General features: G+C 45.2%; 1 long non-coding RNA gene across 1 annotated transcript in view; it reads left to right on the forward strand.

Annotated features, from left to right (window-relative positions):
* LOC141728397 (uncharacterized) overlaps positions 1–18,479 on the forward strand; it is an 81,892-nt gene that overhangs the window by 3,376 nt on the left and 60,037 nt on the right. The window lies entirely within an intron of this gene.

Consider the following 18,479-nt stretch of genomic DNA (forward strand, 5'->3'; position numbering starts at 1 on the left):
CCACTGCACTGGCCTCTGCAACAGAGATCTCCTCTGTGCAAATGTGCAGGGGCTTCTGTCTTCACTCCAAGGGACCTGTGTGGATTTTCTGAATTAATTTCAACATACCACAGAGGGGATTAGAGAGAACCTTTGTACCATCTGTTGTGGGCTGCAAGTGAGCCCTTCTAGAAATGACTCAGATGCTTTGGTGTGGACAGGCTGCTTAGATGTGGTTTTTAGCCTCAGGTCACTGCATAACACCTGGAACACCAACATTTTAAAGAGCATGGCCTTAAAATTCCATATCTTTAAATAAAAAATGAACTTGTACATAAACATTTGCAATGAGCCCAAATATAGGCTGCTGTATTTTGTTTTAAGAAATAATTCTTACTTCCTGTGCCAAGTGCCAAGTATGCAGCAACATCTGCTGCATAAAAAGCACATCTGGTGAGCAGGGGGAGAGGGGGCAGCCACAGAGGTCCCTTTTGGAGGTCATGGTGAGGGGTGGGCATGGGCAGATGTAAGAGGCCATGGAGGGTGTGAGCAGCTCTTGATACAGCTGCTCTCTGAGCCTCGTGCTACCACTGCCCTGGCCTGGCCTGTGCCACCCCTGCTCAGCCTCATTCAGCATGGAGAAGAAGGCTTCCCAAGCCCCAGGAGTGTGGCTGGTTGCTAGACTCAGTTTCTGCCATAAATATGAAGGGTTTTTTCTACTCTTTCTGACATTCTGCCCAGATTACATGCTGTGGAAATTCAGAGCTGTCATGGAGACTTGATGTGCTGGAGAACACCTTGTCCAATCAAGATTTTAGTGTATTTTCTTCCCAACAGGTGGGAAAGGCAGCTCCTCCTGGACTTTGGATCACAGGCTTTCCTAGGCCTTTGGTGTGCACTGTGCTTTCAGGGTGCTTGGGAGCAGGGTATGAAACAATTTATAGTGCTTGGCATATCTCTATGAAATATTTATAGAGGCACTATATTCCGGTGAATTTTATCACTGGCTCATGCAATGCAGATGATAAAAATGCCCTTTCTAATCCACAGAAAATAAATCCATCAGCACTGTAGGAATAAGATTTACAACTGGCAGCATCACTGAGTAACTGGAATCCAGAACAAGGACAAGCCCCATTCCTCCAGTAAGCCCCAGAAACAGGTTCAAGGTTCACCTGTGTCTGTGGAGCCAGGCTCCTGCTGCTGGTGTTAGAGAAGGAGATTTGTCAGCACCTTGGCCTGAGAACCAGCCTGATTTCCAGTCAGAGCAGCACAGGTTGTGATTAAGGAGCAGCATTGTTCATTGCTCACCCTCACACAGCTGGCATAGAAAAAACCCCAAAGTTGCAGACAAATTCACAGTCTCAGGTCCTCTGCTGGGAGATAGAAATTGCAATGATCCATAATGTCTGTCTAGAGGCAAGAACAGTAGAACAGTATTTCATTTGGTTAAGGGGAACCTTCCCATTCCCTGAGCACATGCATAAATGCTGGTCCAGAATAAAACCCACCATGAATGAGTTTTCATCAAAAGCAGAAATCAGGTATGAAATTGGGTTCAATAGAGTGGTGATTTTCTTTTTCCACTGCAGGACAGACTCCAAGGTATGCAAGACGGAAAACTTTGAAATAAAGTCTTCCTTTTCCATGGAGATTTTATTCTAGTTCTTCCTTTGTCCTCCCTTATTTTCCTACTTGAAAGTAAGTTGTTTCACCAGAGTCTCTGGCCCTGGCAGCCCCTTCCCACAAGCAAAGGAGGTGGTGGCAGGTCAGTCTCCTTCCTGCTGCTCAGCCCTACCATGCCCTGCTCCCAGGACACAGCTCTGGGGCACAGCTGACGGTGGGGGACATACTGGAGTCAGAGAGACAGGAGACAAGAGTGGCAAGCATTGGTTAACTTGTTTTATATTTTCTTCTTTTTTTCCCTGAGTTTTTTTATTTCAGGGTAAAAGTGGAGTAAGGGATTAGATAAAGAAGTACTGAATGAAAAGGGCTTGGATCAGTGGTGATGAAGGAAAAAAGGGATGGAAAAATAAAACACATACTTACTCATAGGAATTCCACACTCACTTTGAGGAGAGCAGGCTGCTGGATCCAGCAGAGACCATGGTACTCCAGGCCACTGGGTTATCAGGGAGGAAAGCTGTCTTTTTGCAGGAAAGCCTCCTTCTGTGTTGCTGTTGTCCTGCTTTGGAGTGTAAGTTCAGCCTTGGTGAAAGCAAACACTCAATGGCTGAACTGGTTTTCTGCATCTCAAACTTGCAGTCTGGGAAACATCACCATTTCTGCCTCTCCATACTCATCTGGGTTTTCTCAGCTGTTAACAAGGATGAACCCCTAAGTGATATTTCCAGTAAGAAGCTGTTTAGAAACAGATGTGCAATAATTTCAGGAGCATCCTTATTTTAATGTAGCCTTATATGAATTTGTCTTCAAATCCTTTGGATGGCTAATTCCTCGTTGCACATGATGATTCATCATGAAAATAATAATCACTTTACTGGCTGCATAGCATTTAATGTTTCAGCAAATAAAGAAGTGATTGAAACTTGCTCTTATCACACCAGAACAAGTTTGTTCAGAAGAAGAAAATAATTATGTTATTTTTGTACAAATTGGTATAATGAGCTGTCTCTGTGCTATTATCTCAGAGCATTAACTGGCTCTATTATGCAGGATAATACTCTGAATAATTATTACTTATCTGCGTGTACATACACTGAATAATAAAATAATTAGACCTTTTAAAACAGAGGATAGAAAAGATTCCATTTACCGTAATTCTGACTTTCTGATTATAAGGTTGGAATAAAAAATGTGAAAAAATGTGATATTTCATCAGTGTGTCAAGCCACTAAATGCTGGATTTGTAGAAATCAGTGCAGGCTTTTGTGTAAGTCAGTCTAGACTGAGCAGAGATTTACATAAGGATTTGAAGGATCTGGGCTGCTGAAATTCAGGGATGGCTGAAGCTGCTGAGCACAGCAAGATCTTTGCAACAGCAGTGCTCCTGCTGCAACTGTGCTTTTGTGCAATGCCTGTCCCATGGGAGCCTGCACATGTGGAGAGCAGGAGGAGGAGGAGCTGGGCTCCTGCAGATGTGGAGGCTCCTCTCTTCTCTGGGTGGGGGCTGCTCCTTTCCCTCCCAACTGCCCAAATTCTGCACGAGGGGGAGTGAGCACAATCTGCCTGGCAGCTCAGGCTGGCCCAGGGCTGACCCAGCCATTGCATCTCAGAAAAGTTGTCTGGGCTCTTGGGCAGTAGGAGCACATGGATTCTCCTGAATTAATGCACTTCTTTGGAATATTACATAGGGAGCTGTCACGTGCTCAGACTGCCAGAGCCTCCCATGTGTCTGATGGGGCAGCTTCTGCTTCACATGTGTGCTGGAAAGACAAAAGTGATTATGTTAAAAATGGTGGTGTCTTACTGTACTAAAAGGTAAAATGCTGCAGCCCTGGGGTTTTTGTTTGTTTGTTTGTTTTTTTGTTTTTTGGCATATCTGAAAGACACGTGTCCTTCAGAAATGGAGTCATAGAATTATAGAATAGTTTAGGTTGGAAAAGACCTTAAAGACCATGTCTGTAAGTAGCACATCTGTACATCCACTAAATACTCACAGGGATGGTGACTCCACCACTTGCCTGGTCAGGCTGTTAGAGTGCTTAACACTTTCCATGAAGAAATTTTTCATAATATCTCATCTAAACCTCCCTTGGCAGAACCTGAGCCATTTCCTCTCATCCTGTTGCTTGTTACTTGAGAGAACAGACTGACCTCCACCTCAGTACAACCTCCTTTCAAGTGGTTGTAGAGAGCAACAAGGACATCCCTGCCCTCCCCAGGAGAGGGATGGGGAGCCTGGATGCAAGCCCCTACAGCTGCCAGCAGGGAGCAGATCTTTAGGGTGGTGTAAGGCAAACCCCTCCTGCCCCAAAAGGCTCTTCCGAGCCAGGAGACAATCACACATACACTGAGGGATAAGCTTTTAATGTGATTGTAAAAGCAGACAGATCCCAGGGATCATCAAAACCTTCTCATTGTACGGGCCCAAATGGAATGGAATCAGCGGGAGATGGCTGCTGCAGAGAACAGGGTTAAAATGTTGTGGTGGGGTGATGAGTGGTGCTTTGAGCTTCACATTTTTGGATGTTGCTCATGATTTTCCAAAGTTGCATTTCTGTCTATCACGCACCCAATTCTCTTGCCTTCACTCACAGTTCATGAGCAGGCTGGCCTTGCCCTGTGTGCTCATTCTTGGCCTGGAGTTGAATTTTCTTCATTTGCCATCTCAAGAGCATGACCTTCTGACTTGCACAGTGGGCCTGAGGAATGGCAGTGGCTGTTAACCATTTCTTGATGGCTCATTGTTTAAGGAGAATTTGCTTGGCTGCTTGTTTTTTCAGGACACCTCAGAAATAACGGAACTGTGTCAGATAATGAAGAGAAACCAATTCATCTCCTACTCTCTTGCAAATCCCAGACACTGGGTTAATCACAAAAATGATTAGGAATTCGAAACAGACTGGTGGAACATTTTAATTCTGTTTGTTGAGAGCTGTAAACATAATTGATTTACATTTCTCTGCAATAAGTTAATTTGAGAGAGTGCTCCCATTGTGAATAATATCAGATTCAAGGCTGTATGGCTTACAAATCTCAGTGGCTCCACTGGAGAAAATACAGATCACTCCTTGCTGCAAAGGATGAAAAGGATAAAGACTAATGACTGGTAAATGTTGGCTTCCTGTAAACAGAAAATTACCAAATCTGATAAATGCAATACATTAGCACTGTTACACAAGAAGCAACATGCTCTCCATTATCCCTGATAAGTTAATGGATCAGTGCTGAAATTCAAAAAAAGGAATTAAAGAGAATCTTTGGATGCAAAGTCTCCACTATCCAGAGTAGTTTTGGTTTAAAAAAAAAATTCCTGGAAATACTACAATAATACAAACTGATGGTATGTTATATGAAACATTTTTCCATCACAAAATGTAGATTGACTAAAGCTGAAGATCCCTAAGGAAGGACATCCCTTGAGATTGAATCTTTGGCAGTAATTGTGGTGAGTCAGACAGAGGGAGGGAGCAGGCTGAACATGGAAATGCAGCAGACCCAGATTCAAGCTCCTGCTGATGCTGCAAATGTTAATCTTAACTGGCTTGTCTAAAGACTATATAATGTGTCTTTTTCTTTCTTTTTTTTCCTTTTTTTTTAAACTTTTCCGTTTCCAGAAAAAGCTTTGTCATGTCTTCATGGAACCAGATCTTATGTGATTTTGGTTTTTTTGTTGTTTATTTTTTGTCTGAGTGAAAGAGAAATTTTATATCCTGGAGAGCTCTGTGGTCCTCCCAAGTAGGCAGGAGAAACACAGACACTGTGAAAAATTCCTTGCATACTATTGTTACCTATTAGAATATCTATCCCAATATAACCAGTTAGATGGTGCCTAGGCCAGTTCTGACCTTCGCTGCTGGGCCACAGGCAGCTCTGCGGTGTTATACCTCAAAGATACCTTGGCTGGCGGCAGAGTGCAGCGGGGCACAAGACAGGACTCCGTTTACCTCAGGGGAGAGCTTCTGGCGATGGTGAAGAAAAGAAGGGAGCGGATTCTGCTAGAAGGTAGCCAGATGTTTATTCCATGAGTACAGATACGTCTGCACTGGGCCACTGCTGGTAACAGAATGGCGCCACATGGTCTCATTCACATTTTAAGCTCAGGACAGGGGAAGGGGAGGGGACAGGTGAGTCACCAACCAGGTGAAGGGGCAGGGTCTCAAGGTACTAGGGACACCTATCACACGACGCCTTGCTGGTATGTTAGCCTGATTGACAGGGCACACTCAGCGAGGGGCGAGGGGGAAGGGAGAAGGTAAAACAGGATATTGCAACACACCACAACATCTCCCCCTAGTTTTGTTTAAAAAGAAGAGGGCTGTGTTTATGGTGCAGAATGATTCTACTGAGGCCTCTAGGTCATCCACTGGAGCACTGAGGGCTTCCAAATGGTAGACCTCAGGAGGGGGAGATGAGCTTGAGATTAACTTGAGAACCATGCGTCTGATTACTCCAAAAACAATGCTAAAAACTACAATAACTAAAAATAAACAGCACTAAAATTACAGTTTTCAGAATAGATCCCAACCAGCCCGAGAGTCCCCAGCCATTGAAAAGTCCATTCAGCTCGTTGTCAGTTTCTCTGTTGATGTCTGAGAACCTTTATCGAGGTAGTCCATATGTGGTTTGGGCTGCAGTACTATGTAGGAGATTGCAGGTGGGATGATCACGAGTAGGACGAGAAGCAGGCTCGGTCTCATGACGTCTCGAGGCTACACACGAACAGTGGGATCTAAACTGGTACAAAAACTTGAGACAAACATATATTACAAACTATTCCAGATAGGAGGCTTAAATGGAATTTCCTCCAGAGAACGTGCGCGGCGTTTTCTTCTCCAGGCAGCGTGAGCAACCTGGGGTGCTTCTGCAGATTTCTCTGAGACTTTGGGAACATAGGGCTTTACCCATTTGGAAGGAACCCACCTTAAACCAGAGGGGGTGGACACACAGGCGTATCCACGTCCCCAAGTAACCAATTTGTAAGGTCCCACCATTTTCCAAGTCTCAGGGTCCTTTACTAAAACTGGAGGTTTTTCTTTCATCAACCTGTGACTGTTCCCCCCAAAGTGGCGTAGGATGGGTGGGTTCAGGCTGTCAAAAGAACAATTCAGAAAATTGATTGTGAATAGTGCCCTGGATAACCGGATGTGGGGAGGTTCTACCTTCAGAACCTGTTGTTGCTGGTCCAGGACCCTTTTAATATCACGGTGAGTTCTTTCTACAATGGCTTGACCTGTAGGGGAGTAGGGGATGCCAGTTTTGTGCTCTACTCCCCATTGCTGCAGGAAGCTCCCGAATTCCTTGGATCTATAAGCAGGCCCATTATCAGTTTTCAGCTCCTTGGGGATGCCCATGAAAGAAAAAGCCTGTAAGAGGTGCTTAATAGCATCAATAGATGATTCTCCTGTGTGGGCAGAAGCATAGACCACTCCAGAAAAGGTATCTACACTAACATGAACATATTTCTGCCGTCCAAAAGCCTGTATGTGTGTTACATCTGTTTGCCACAGTTCACAACTGTTCAGTCCCCTTGGGTTTGCTCCCGTACTCACTGTAGGGAGTGCATGTTGTTGGCAATTTGGGCACGTGGCCACAATCGCTTTGGCCTGTTCTGGAGTGATGTTAAACTGGCGAACCAGGCCAGGTGCATTTTGGTGGAAAAGCTGGTGGCTGATTTTTGCCTGTTCAAAAACATTTGGGAGAGTGGCCATCACTGCAGGTGCAGCAAGAGCATCTGCCCTTCTGTTGCCTTCAGTGATAAACCCTGGCAAGTCAGTGTGTGACCTGACATGCATCACATAAAAGGGTTGCTCTCGGTGAGTGACTAACTTTACCAGTTTTGAGAGCAATTCAAAAAGTGCAATGTTAGATACATCTTGCAGTATTGCTTGATCTGCTCTGGATACTACTCCTGCCACGTATGCAGAGTCTGTAATCAGATTAAATGGTTCTGAGAACCTTTCAAAAGCCCTAACAACTGCAGCCAATTCAGCAACCTGAGGTGAACCTTCCACCTCAGCAATGTCCATCTCCCACTGCTGGGTATGAGGATCCTTCCAAGTTATAACGGACTTGTGGGACCTCCCGGACGCATCTGTAAAGACAGTTAGAGCCCTTTTTAAAGGTCTCCTACTTAGAGCAGTTCTTAATTTTAAAGTAAATTGAACATCTTGTTCAAACAATTTGCAAGCGGGCCGTGCTACCGAAAATTGTCCTGAGTAGGAATCCAGAGCAAACTGCAACACTTCATTTTCTTGAAACAATTGTTCCAGTATTTTCATAGTATTTTGACCTGATTTTAACTCAACTGGAATGTGAATGCACTTAAAATCACATCCTGCTAACTCCCTGATCCGGGTCCTTGCTTTCCGGATCAGTTCTGCTATCAGCTCCTGAGGCTTTGTCAGCCTCTTGGACCTTTTGTGACTGAGGAAAACCCATTCTATGATCAAGAGAGAGTCCCTCTGGTCCCGGTCCTTTTTTGGTGTGTCCTTTGCCTTAGGTGTTTGTTTTTCCTCCCACTGGAAAATAATTCCATGGAGGTGTGGCAACTTACCTAGGATGATAAATTTGAATGGCAGATCAGGCCGGCATCGGTGGGCCTGTCTTGTGGACATTGCAATCTGAACCTTTTCTAGAGCTTTCCGTGCCTCTGGGGTAATAGACCTAGGAGCACCTGGGTCCTCTCCCCCTTTCAGTAAATTGAAAAGAGGGGCAAGGTCTTCATTAGTCAGACCAAGCCATGGTCTTACCCAATTCAAAGACCCACACAACTTGTGGACATCCGCAAGGGTCTTGATCTTTGGATTGATTTCTAGTTTTTGAGGAACAATGGTCCTATTTCCAATTTCTAAGCCCAAATACTTCCAAGGTGGCATCTTTTGAATTTTCTGTTCCTGGAGCTCGAACCCTGCAACAATCAATGCATCGATCGTTAGGTCAAGCGCATGTGTTAGTAAATCATCATTGGGGGCACACACAAGGATATCATCCATATAATGGTAGATGATGGCCTTCTCTGCGGCTGCACGAACTGGGGAAAGCAGGGAAGAGACATACCACTGGCAGATAGCTGGAGATACCTTTAGGCCCTGAGGAAGAACGGTCCAATGGTACCTTTTCATAGGAGCTTCTGAATTGATAGAAGGGACAGAGAATGCCAAACGCGGTGCATCATCAGGGTGCAATGGGATTTGGAAAAAACAATCTTTAATATCAATAACAGCTAATTTCCAATCTTGGGGAAGCATTGTTGGGGATGGCATACCAGGTTGAGGAGAACCCATATCTTCAATTACATTATTAATTTGTCGGAGGTCACAGAGAAGTCGCCACCTCTTTTTGTCAGCTTTTTGGATGACAAACACTGGAGAGTTCCATGGGGACATGGTCTCCACAATGTGGCCCTTTCTTAGTTGCTCTTGTACTAGTTCCTCAAGCACCTTAATTTTTTGTTTACTGAGTGGCCACTGTTTCACATCAACTGGTTCGTCTGTTTTCCACTTAAGTTTTTGGGTGGGGCGCTGTTGTTTAATGACTGCTGCACAAAAATGCTGTGGAGAGTCTGATATATTAATTGTGACACCCCACTGGGCCATTAAATCTCTCCCTAACAAAGGTTCTGAATAATCTAACACAAATGGACGGATATTTGCCAATTGTCCGTTTGGACCCTCGAATTGAATAATGCTTTTGGATTGCCTTGCCAATTGCAGACCTCCTACACCTCGAAGGTGACCAGCAACATTTTGTAAAGGCCAGTGTGCTGGCCAGTCTTGTACTGGAATCACTGTGCAGTCTGCACCTGTGTCTACAAGCATCTCAATGCGTTTAGACTCCTCACCCCCACTGACATTGCACCACAATTTGGGTTTATCTGTCCCAATAACTTGGACCCGGGCGACTGTGGGCCCTTGTTTATCAACATTTTCAGGTAAAGATGGCACAGGGATAGCTTGAGCAACAATTTGTCCCTTGGGAAGAAACAGGGGTGGGTGGAAACAGTGCAGGCTGAGAACAAATTGCTTAGGATCTGATGTTGTCAGTCCCGGAGCAATTTCGATCTCTTGCGGTGTGTTTTTGTCCCCAGTGATGATGTACTTACAACGAATTTGGTTCCAAGTACCCTTCTGTTCAGGATTTACAGAGACAAAATGCCAGTCAGTGTCCTTCAGGTGGAGTGACTCTGTCAGCTGCAACCTGTAAGGCTCATTGACAGAAGATGCAGTTAATACAGAATTACTTAAATCATAACAAAGGTTATTTTGTTTCACTTTCAACAGTGGACTAGCAGACTTGGTCTTTGAAACACCTGCTTCACTTACACAAATGTTAATATTATCGCGCGCTTGATTTGTTTTGCTACCCTTATTCTCTTGGCCTGCTCCTTTTATGTCTGCACGCCTGGCAGGCTGGCGCTTTATTCTTCGTTTTTTTGTTGTTGACCCCCAGGGAGGGCTTGCAGTTCTCCTCCCCTGCTATTTTTAAATTCATCAAATTCCCTTTTCAGGGGGCACTGGTTACTCCAGTGTCCTAGCTTATTACAAAGCAGGCATGGTTTAGTGGGCTCAACCATTGCTGGTCTCCGCTGCTGCCCAGGGTACTGCTGTGCTGAAAGAGAAGGTGCAGGGCTGGCAACAGCAACACGCTGAGGTGGTCTTGGCAGCAGCCTTGGTCTGGAGTCTTCAGCTACAGTCATCAGAGGCACTTTCCTGTTACAGACTAGAAGCATATCTTTTAATGTAGGGGAAGGTTCCATAGGAAGGCTCAGGATTGCTGCTCGACACTGTTCATTTGCATTTGTAAACGCTATTTCTTCTAAGATTGCTTCTCTAGCATTTTCTTTTTTAACCTGTATTTCAATGGCTCTAGTTAGCCTTTCTACAAATTTCACAAAAGGCTCTGATGGTAGTTGTTTGATTTTACTATAGGGCTCAAAAGGCCCCTCAGGTTGGAGGGAAAAGAATGCTTTTTCAGCTGCTTCCTTTACTTTCTCAAGTGTTTCTGCAGGAATTGCAGCAGCTTGGACTGAGGGAGAAGACCATTGACCCTCACCACAGAGGTGGTCAATAGTAATGGGGTTACCATTGTTGTCTTTTGCTGTGTTTGGATCAGCCTGTAAGCCTGGGAGAGCATCTTTTAGCAGTTGTTTCAATGCTGATTCCCATAATTTGAATTCCGTGGATGTCATGAGACATGAAAAAATTTGTTTTAAATCATGTGGAACCACAACAGTCCTACTTAATTCAGAATTTAAAAGGCCACGGAAATATGGACTGTGTTGACCATATTCTTTATGAGATTTACAGATCTCTTTAATCAATTGTCGTCCAAAAGAACTCCAATTAGCAGTTGGGGCTGCTCCAGCTTGAGCTGCAGGCTGAAATATAACAGGAGCTAGCGACAACATGGCACCATGCATTGGGTCTGCTGTCCCCTGCTCTGTATCCCTTGAATCAGAAGCATTGGGATCACAGCTACAGGTTTGGGGACAGGCAGTGGGTGTGTCCCCACCGTGGGAACCCGGGGAGGGGGCGGGGAAAGGGAGCCGGCAAGGGGCGGGGAAACCGTGGGAACAAGGGGCGGGGTCAAGGGGCTGGCAGGGGGCGGGGATACCGTGGGAACAGGGGGCGGGGTCACCTGGTGACATCACGTCAGCAACCGCCCCCTGGGAGGAGTAAAGGGGCGGAGCTGAGGGTACTGCAGGAAAGGCGGGGGGAGGGGGAAAGGTGTCACGAGGAACAGGAGGAGAGGGGGATGGGGCAGGAATTTTGGGATGTTTAAGAGGATTTTGGGAAGAAGAAGACCAGGTTTGGGAAGATGCCACGTGGCACCCACCATCTTGTGCACCCCCTAGGGACTGGGGGCCATTTTGGACATCACTGCTCTCCGAAAAACTAACACGTGCTCGGGATTTTTTTGGGGAAAGAGGTTTAGGGGTTTTAGAGGGAGAGGGAGGAACAGGGAGAGCAGAGGCACATGGCTTTACATTTGGCTTTTTCTCCATTTCCTTTTGTTTGAGCAATGCTGTTCGAATTTGCAAACTCCAGAACACAAATTTAGCTGAGGGTAATTTGCCAGATTGTCCTAAGGTTATCAATTCATTCCCAACTTTATCCCAGAATTGAATATTGTGGATTTCTTCAGGGGAAATGTTTGGGAACTGCAGAAAAAGCCATCTTATAAACTGTTTCAATTTTCCTTTAGAGAATTTCACATTACTCTTGATTAAAATGCTAACAATATCATAATACACTCCCCTTTGTACAATGCTAAGTTTGGAACCCATGTTAAAAAGCAAAGTACTTAATCCCGCCTGACCAAAAACAAAGCTAAAATCAGCTACCAATTTCTAAAAAAAACCACAGATAGAAAGCGATAACGAGCAGACAAAAGCTTCACAATGCAGCTGTATATACTGCTTTTAAAATTCCCGGGCAGCAGCAGCAGGGAGCTGGGACACGCCCTGCCGAGCCGAGGCAGAAACAAAGCCTCCCCCGCGGTGGAATGCAGCAGCCACTCCCGCGGAGCAGAGACAGCAACTACTCCACGTGGCAGCCGAAACCGGGACGCCCCCCCCCCCCGCCGCCGCGTGTGCAGAGCACTCCCGACCCCCGCAGGTCCCCCGGCCACGTGGAAAGAGAGCCCCCCCCTCTCCCGCAAAGAGAAAGAGAAAGAAAATCTCCTAACACGTGTCTGAACACGCTGCTGAGCCGGGGGGGGAAGGGCAGAGAGCGATCCCGCTCCGGCGCGAATTCTAAAAAACAGTGAAACACGCAGCAGGAAAGCTAAACTAGAACGCTATGAATTCTCGTCTGTGGGGCTGCGCAGCCAAAATGCAAAGGCAAAAAAGGAACAGAACTCGCGGCAGAGTCTGTTTTTGAGCTTCTGCTCTACCGAAAGCAGAGATACTCACGTGAATTGGAAGCTGTAGGCTGGGTACAGGCAGGCGGGTCTCCACCGGAAAAGGACTTCTCTCTGGGTGTAAGAGAAGCTACCCTTTTCTTCCTCTGGAAAATCTGTTCACCACAATGAAGCAGGGCTTTCCAAAGGCGCCGAACAGTCCACGAAACTTTTTCTGGGAGTATTCCCAAAGTCTCTAGCTGGGAGTCTTGAAGCCAGGCTCCTTTCAGCTGGATGCACGGTTGGCAGAAGCTTCTCTGAGGAACTGCGAGTCCGTTTTCCGGCTCAGGGTCGAGCCACCCACAGGGACGCCAATATATTAGAATATCTATCCCAATATAACCAGTTAGATGGTGCCTAGGCCAGTTCTGACCTTCGCTGCTGGGCCACAGGCAGCTCTGCGGTGTTATACCTCAAAGATACCTTGGCTGGCGGCAGAGTGCAGCGGGGCACAAGACAGGACTCCGTTTACCTCAGGGGAGAGCTTCTGGCGATGGTGAAGAAAAGAAGGGAGCGGATTCTGCTAGAAGGTAGCCAGATGTTTATTCCATGAGTACAGATACGTCTGCACTGGGCCACTGCTGGTAACAGAATGGCGCCACATGGTCTCATTCACATTTTAAGCTCAGGACAGGGGAAGGGGAGGGGACAGGTGAGTCACCAACCAGGTGAAGGGGCAGGGTCTCAAGGTACTAGGGACACCTATCACACGACGCCTTGCTGGTATGTTAGCCTGATTGACAGGGCACACTCAGCGAGGGGCGAGGGGGAAGGGAGAAGGTAAAACAGGATATTGCAACACACCACAACAGTTACCTCCTGCTGTTTCTACAGCAAAATGAAACAATTCAGAAACTAGAAAGGCTCAGTATTCAGCGTAATCAAAAAGTCACCCAAAATTCTGTAACTAGAAAAAACCCCAAAATCCCATGCCCCACAACAAATGGGGACAAAAGCCCCCTCACCAGCATGGTGAAGGCAATTGGGTGAAAAGAGAAAGAGAGAAGGCCTTACAGTGAAATGAAATTTAGTTAAATAATGCCTTAAAGCATTTCCACAAATATTAGTAACTACCAATATAGAAAAAGTTTCCTTCTGACACAGCCTAATCACACTGACAGTAAAATAATTCCCCTTTTTAACATGATTAATGCAGGTCAACGTTTGCTGTGTGTTTTTGCAAGCATGGCTTGCACTAATCACACAGATGTTGCAAATGCCTCTGCCCTTGCCAGCTCTCATTCCCACAGCTCCTTGTTGCTGGCACAGCTTCCCCAGGAGCTGGGCTGGAGCACTGAGCCTTGCTCACCTGTCCAGGTGAACTCCTTCAGTGCAGGATGCTTGGGCTCCCAAGCCTGTCTTGTTAGGGAAGAAACATATGAGAAAGGCTCTTTTTACCAGCAAAATTTGAAAATTAAATATTTGTAATGTTTGATACAAGCTTCTTGTAGGTAGCACTGCATAACATGCATATGCATGTTATATATCCCTAGTAATCCTAACCCTTTCAGAGTTCAAATTTACATCCAAATTACGTCCCTTTGCTAGCAACTGAACTAAAAAAAGAATTTTTTATGAGGTTATCATGGAGGTACAATTAACTACCACTGTAAACCTGAGTCTTTATGGTCTTTGAAAAGAAAGAAAATAATAATTTTCAAATGGATCTAAAAATTCTGCTGCAACACTAGAAAAAACAGGCTGGATATTTTCTGCCCCATCCAGTGAATTTTAGGGATGCCACTGTGGATGCCATTGTGCTGTTAGGATGTGCAGGACAGAAGGTGCTGGGATAGGTCCTTCAAGAGTGGGCAGGTGTCTTACCTCCTTTTCCTCTGCCAAAGCTCCAGTGAGAAGAATGGTAAGATCTCCAAATATCAGTCTTTCCAGGCATGGAAAACATTATTTACTTCTTAGCTCAGGGATCCTGGCCAAGACACCCAGAAACACCCAAATGTGGGCTGTCATGAGAACTGAATGAATATTAGAAGTCTGCTGGGAAATGCAGTTAACATTAATGAAGTGCTAACATTTTGTTAATTTACAAAGGGAGCAGAAGAGGACCTTGTGCTGTGAAATTGTCACAAATACCCAAATATTTACCCAAAGTCAGTAGTGTCTGCCTGTTACTCACAGAATTAGATGGGGTGCAGGTGTTAGTGGCAAGGACTTGTCCAATATTGTTGTCCTGAGACAGACACAGACCTCATCCTTTCCCATTTCTTAGCAATTTCCTTTGATTTGTTTTGAAACCTGAGTTTCTCAGAGAGATGAGAATAATTGTCTCAAACTGTTATAGATTTACAGGATCCAGCCTGGCTCAAATTAGCTAGACGATGTTCTCCATAGGTGCAGGCATGAGTGGGTTATATTTCATCCTGTTTTTCTTGCTGTGAGTTTAATGGCACATGATCTTTATGAAACATTCACCAGTCTATAAAAGCATGGTGTTTTCCCTGTTTCAATCTCATTTTGCAAATCTGCTTTACTCATGAAAAATATGACAATGGCACATATGATTTGAATAGCTCCCTGGTAACCTCTGCTTAAGATGAGAAACACAGATTTGACCTGATTTCCTTTGTGAAACCTTGTTATGCTCTTGAAAAACACGATCCTGATTTTGTAATGATTGGCTTATTTAGAAACAGGTTTACAGCCCTTTGCTTTGTTTTACAGCCCCAACTCCCTTTGTTTTTTCATATATGAGCAATTTTTTTTGTACCTGATGGCTCTTGGAGCACAGTGCACAGGGAGATGCTGGCTCAAGGCTGCTGGTTTGCATCCTTGTCTGCACCAAAGTGCTGCAGAAGTGTCCTGGTTCATGGACGGCCTTGCTAAACCTCACGTTGCATTCCCTGGGTAGAGGCAGATTCATTTTCCTACAGAGATGGGTCCAGCACAACTCATTCATCAGTGCCTTCTGATGGGACAATATTTCATTGACAGAAAAGTAAAGCATTTTTTAAATGGTCCTTCACAGGATGAGCTGTGCCCCAGGCTATTCATCACTGTGATTCATTGCAATTTCATTTCTTTTGGGAAGTGTTCTCACTGCTCTAGGCCACTGTGTACCCACATCTGTCAGCTTGGGTGGAGTGACTTGCTCCATGGGGAACCTGGTGTTGGTAGGACACTGAGATGTACAAAAATGTGGAATTATTGATTAATTTCCTCCCCAAATTTCACATGAATTGCTCAGACAGATGAATGTACGTGTTGTGCTTTGTTAATCAGTTTCTTACAAACATTCCAGTTTTTCATGGCTGAAACCACTGTGTTGACTCATGCTTGGTTCAAGAGCAGCTCTGAAGGATGCTGGCTGTCATAACACTGAGAATTTCAACCTATGCCTCAGAAATTCTGGAAATCTGTTGGTTAAGTAGGTGCCATATTTGTGGTTACTATAGCTCTTCAATATCCATCAGCATATGTTCTCTCTAAACCAGCTGTAAACCCCACAAATAATTTGGAAAAAAAAGCTGAAATACCTGTCCTGTCATCTTCTCCTCCATTCTTTCATCATTAAATTACCCTGTGTAAACTCAGCCTTGAAGATGAGCTTGCACAGAGAAGTGCTGAAGGACAGCTGTGTCCTGGGACTGAAGTGGGCTGGAGAAGCTGCTAGCAGCACCAGTGTGAGCACCCAGAGCTTGGAGGGAGCCTTGGATGGATGGACAGAAGGAGCCCAATCTCCACGCTCACCACGTCACTGCTTCTGTGGCTCAGCCAGCTCAAAGTGGGGGTGCCACAAAACACAGAGTTCCATGGATTAATATGGCTCAGGTGTGTGTGGGAATGCCCAAGCACTTCCCCTGCCAGGGGAGGATTTCGTGCTGTCTCTATTGTCACAGCTAGTGACTGTAGGGGTGCCCAGAGGGCTGGGCAAGGTTCCAGGTTCTCAGGTTCCAGGCACAGGTCTCTCTGCTGGTGGTCTGGCAGAAAGCAGGACCAGAGTGACTCACACACGGTGTTGCCACAGTCCTTGTGACACTGGTGTGTGCTTCTCTTCTTGCCCTTGTCCTGACACAGCAAGGCAGCAGGCTTGCCACGCTGCATTTTGTAGCTGTGGATATAAGTGGGTGAAAGGGGGAAGTTCACTGCGCACTCAGGGGGATGCAGAGGCAGTGGGGTGAGTGGCACTGTCGTGTACCTGGGTCTAGAGAGAAGGGGTACAGTTACTCTAAAATCAGTATAATGAAATAAAGATGAAAGATAAATGTACACAGTGGAACTTGCTCAAAGCAAAGTCTGATATTGAGGATATTCCTGCCAGCAAGGAATTCCTTCTTTCTATCTAGTATAAACCATCTCTCTTTCAGTTTGCAGCCATTCCCCCTTGTCCCATCACTACATGCCCTTGTAAAAGTCCCTCTCCAGCTTTCTTATAAGCCCTTTTTAAGGACTGGAGGGTTCCCCAAAGCCTTCTCTTCTCCAGGCTGAACAGCTCCAGCTCTCTGAGTCTCCTTCACAGGAAAGGTCTCCAGCCCTGTGAGCAGCTTGGTGGCCTCCCTGGGCTCCTTCCAGCAGGTCCATGTCTTTCTCATTCGGACAGCCCCACATCTGGACACAGCACTCCAGGGTGGGTCTCATAAGAGCAGAGTAGAGGGGCAGGTTTGTGAAAAGTACAATGCAGAAGCAGAAACCAGGCTAAAGGCTGCTGGTTTGCAGAGGAGAATTGTGCAGGTTATGAACTGGGGCTGTTTGTAGCCTAATGGAAATAACTTCATCCTTTCCCAGCATCAAAGATTATTATGGAGAGTTTAACAATGAGGGAAGATGGAAATTTAAAAGAGCTAAAGGACTCAACAGATTCACACACTGTTTTAAGAGGTAACACAAAACTCTTTACAGTGTGCATTACACAGTCAGGTTTGACATTTCTGATGTGGTGCTTGATGAGCAGGACTGGGCTGGAATGAATGAGTTGGGTCTGCTTTGGACTATGGTGGAACCAGGGTTTAGCTCAGTTTTCTCCATCTCTTTTAATTTGTTCCTGAATTTTGCACTTTAAATGTTTTCTGTTCTGTTACAGAACAATTTATAAGCATTCTGCTGAAGAATCTGATGTTTATTGCAAAAGTTCTGGCTTTCTTTTCCACAACAAAAAGCATAAAACTAACTAAACTAGCCCAAAATGTCTTTAAAGATGATAATTCCCCTGTTAATGAAGCTCCCAAAGAAGTGAAGCTGCAGAAAACAGTGAGGCTGCTGATGGCAGTAGAGATACTCATGGCTTTTCTGCCATTGCTTGTGGCTTGAAATTACTGCAGCTACTGTAATATGGATTTATGGAATTGTATGAGGCCTGCCTGGTGGGAGCAACTCACTGAGCTACCAGGCAAGTTTGGGTCTCCCCTCATAATCCAGATATACAAGGATTTTGGAAGGAATGCTGCTATTGTGGTAGAAGGCTTCCATTTTTTAAGAAATGGAAACATAGAAACATTCAGATAATTTATTTCTGCTCCCTCTTTTTCTGTCCAGAACTACTTCAGTGCAAACTTTGATCACCAGGATATAACACCTCCATGCAAGCATGCTGTAGGTGTAAAAATCCCAGTCTGGAGAAAAGGGCAGAAGGAGCCTTGAAGTGATTTTGGTTTCTGTACTCATCTCCTGTGGCTGGGAAAGTAGAGCCCAGAGAAAGGATACTGGATTTTGGCCATTAATTATTTCTTTCAGTCTTCATTCAGGATGGTTCAGCCTTTCACTGGAGGGATACCAGTTGTGGATACTCTGATTTATATTCTCACATCATGGCAAAGAATATACAACAAAAATATGTGGACTGGTTATCTAATCACTTGGATATGCCAGTACACTGATTTCATAGTACCTTCCAAATTATCCTCAAGGTTATCTGTGCTCCTTCCTTCCTTCCTTCCTTCCTTCCTTCCTTCCTTCCTTCCTTCCTTCCTTCCTTCCTTCCTTCCTTCCTTCCTTCCTTCCTTCCTTCCTTCCTTCCTTCCTTC

Source organism: Zonotrichia albicollis, chromosome 1 (genome assembly GCF_047830755.1).
Source record: "Zonotrichia albicollis isolate bZonAlb1 chromosome 1, bZonAlb1.hap1, whole genome shotgun sequence".
Taxonomy (NCBI): Eukaryota; Metazoa; Chordata; class Aves; order Passeriformes; family Passerellidae; genus Zonotrichia; species Zonotrichia albicollis.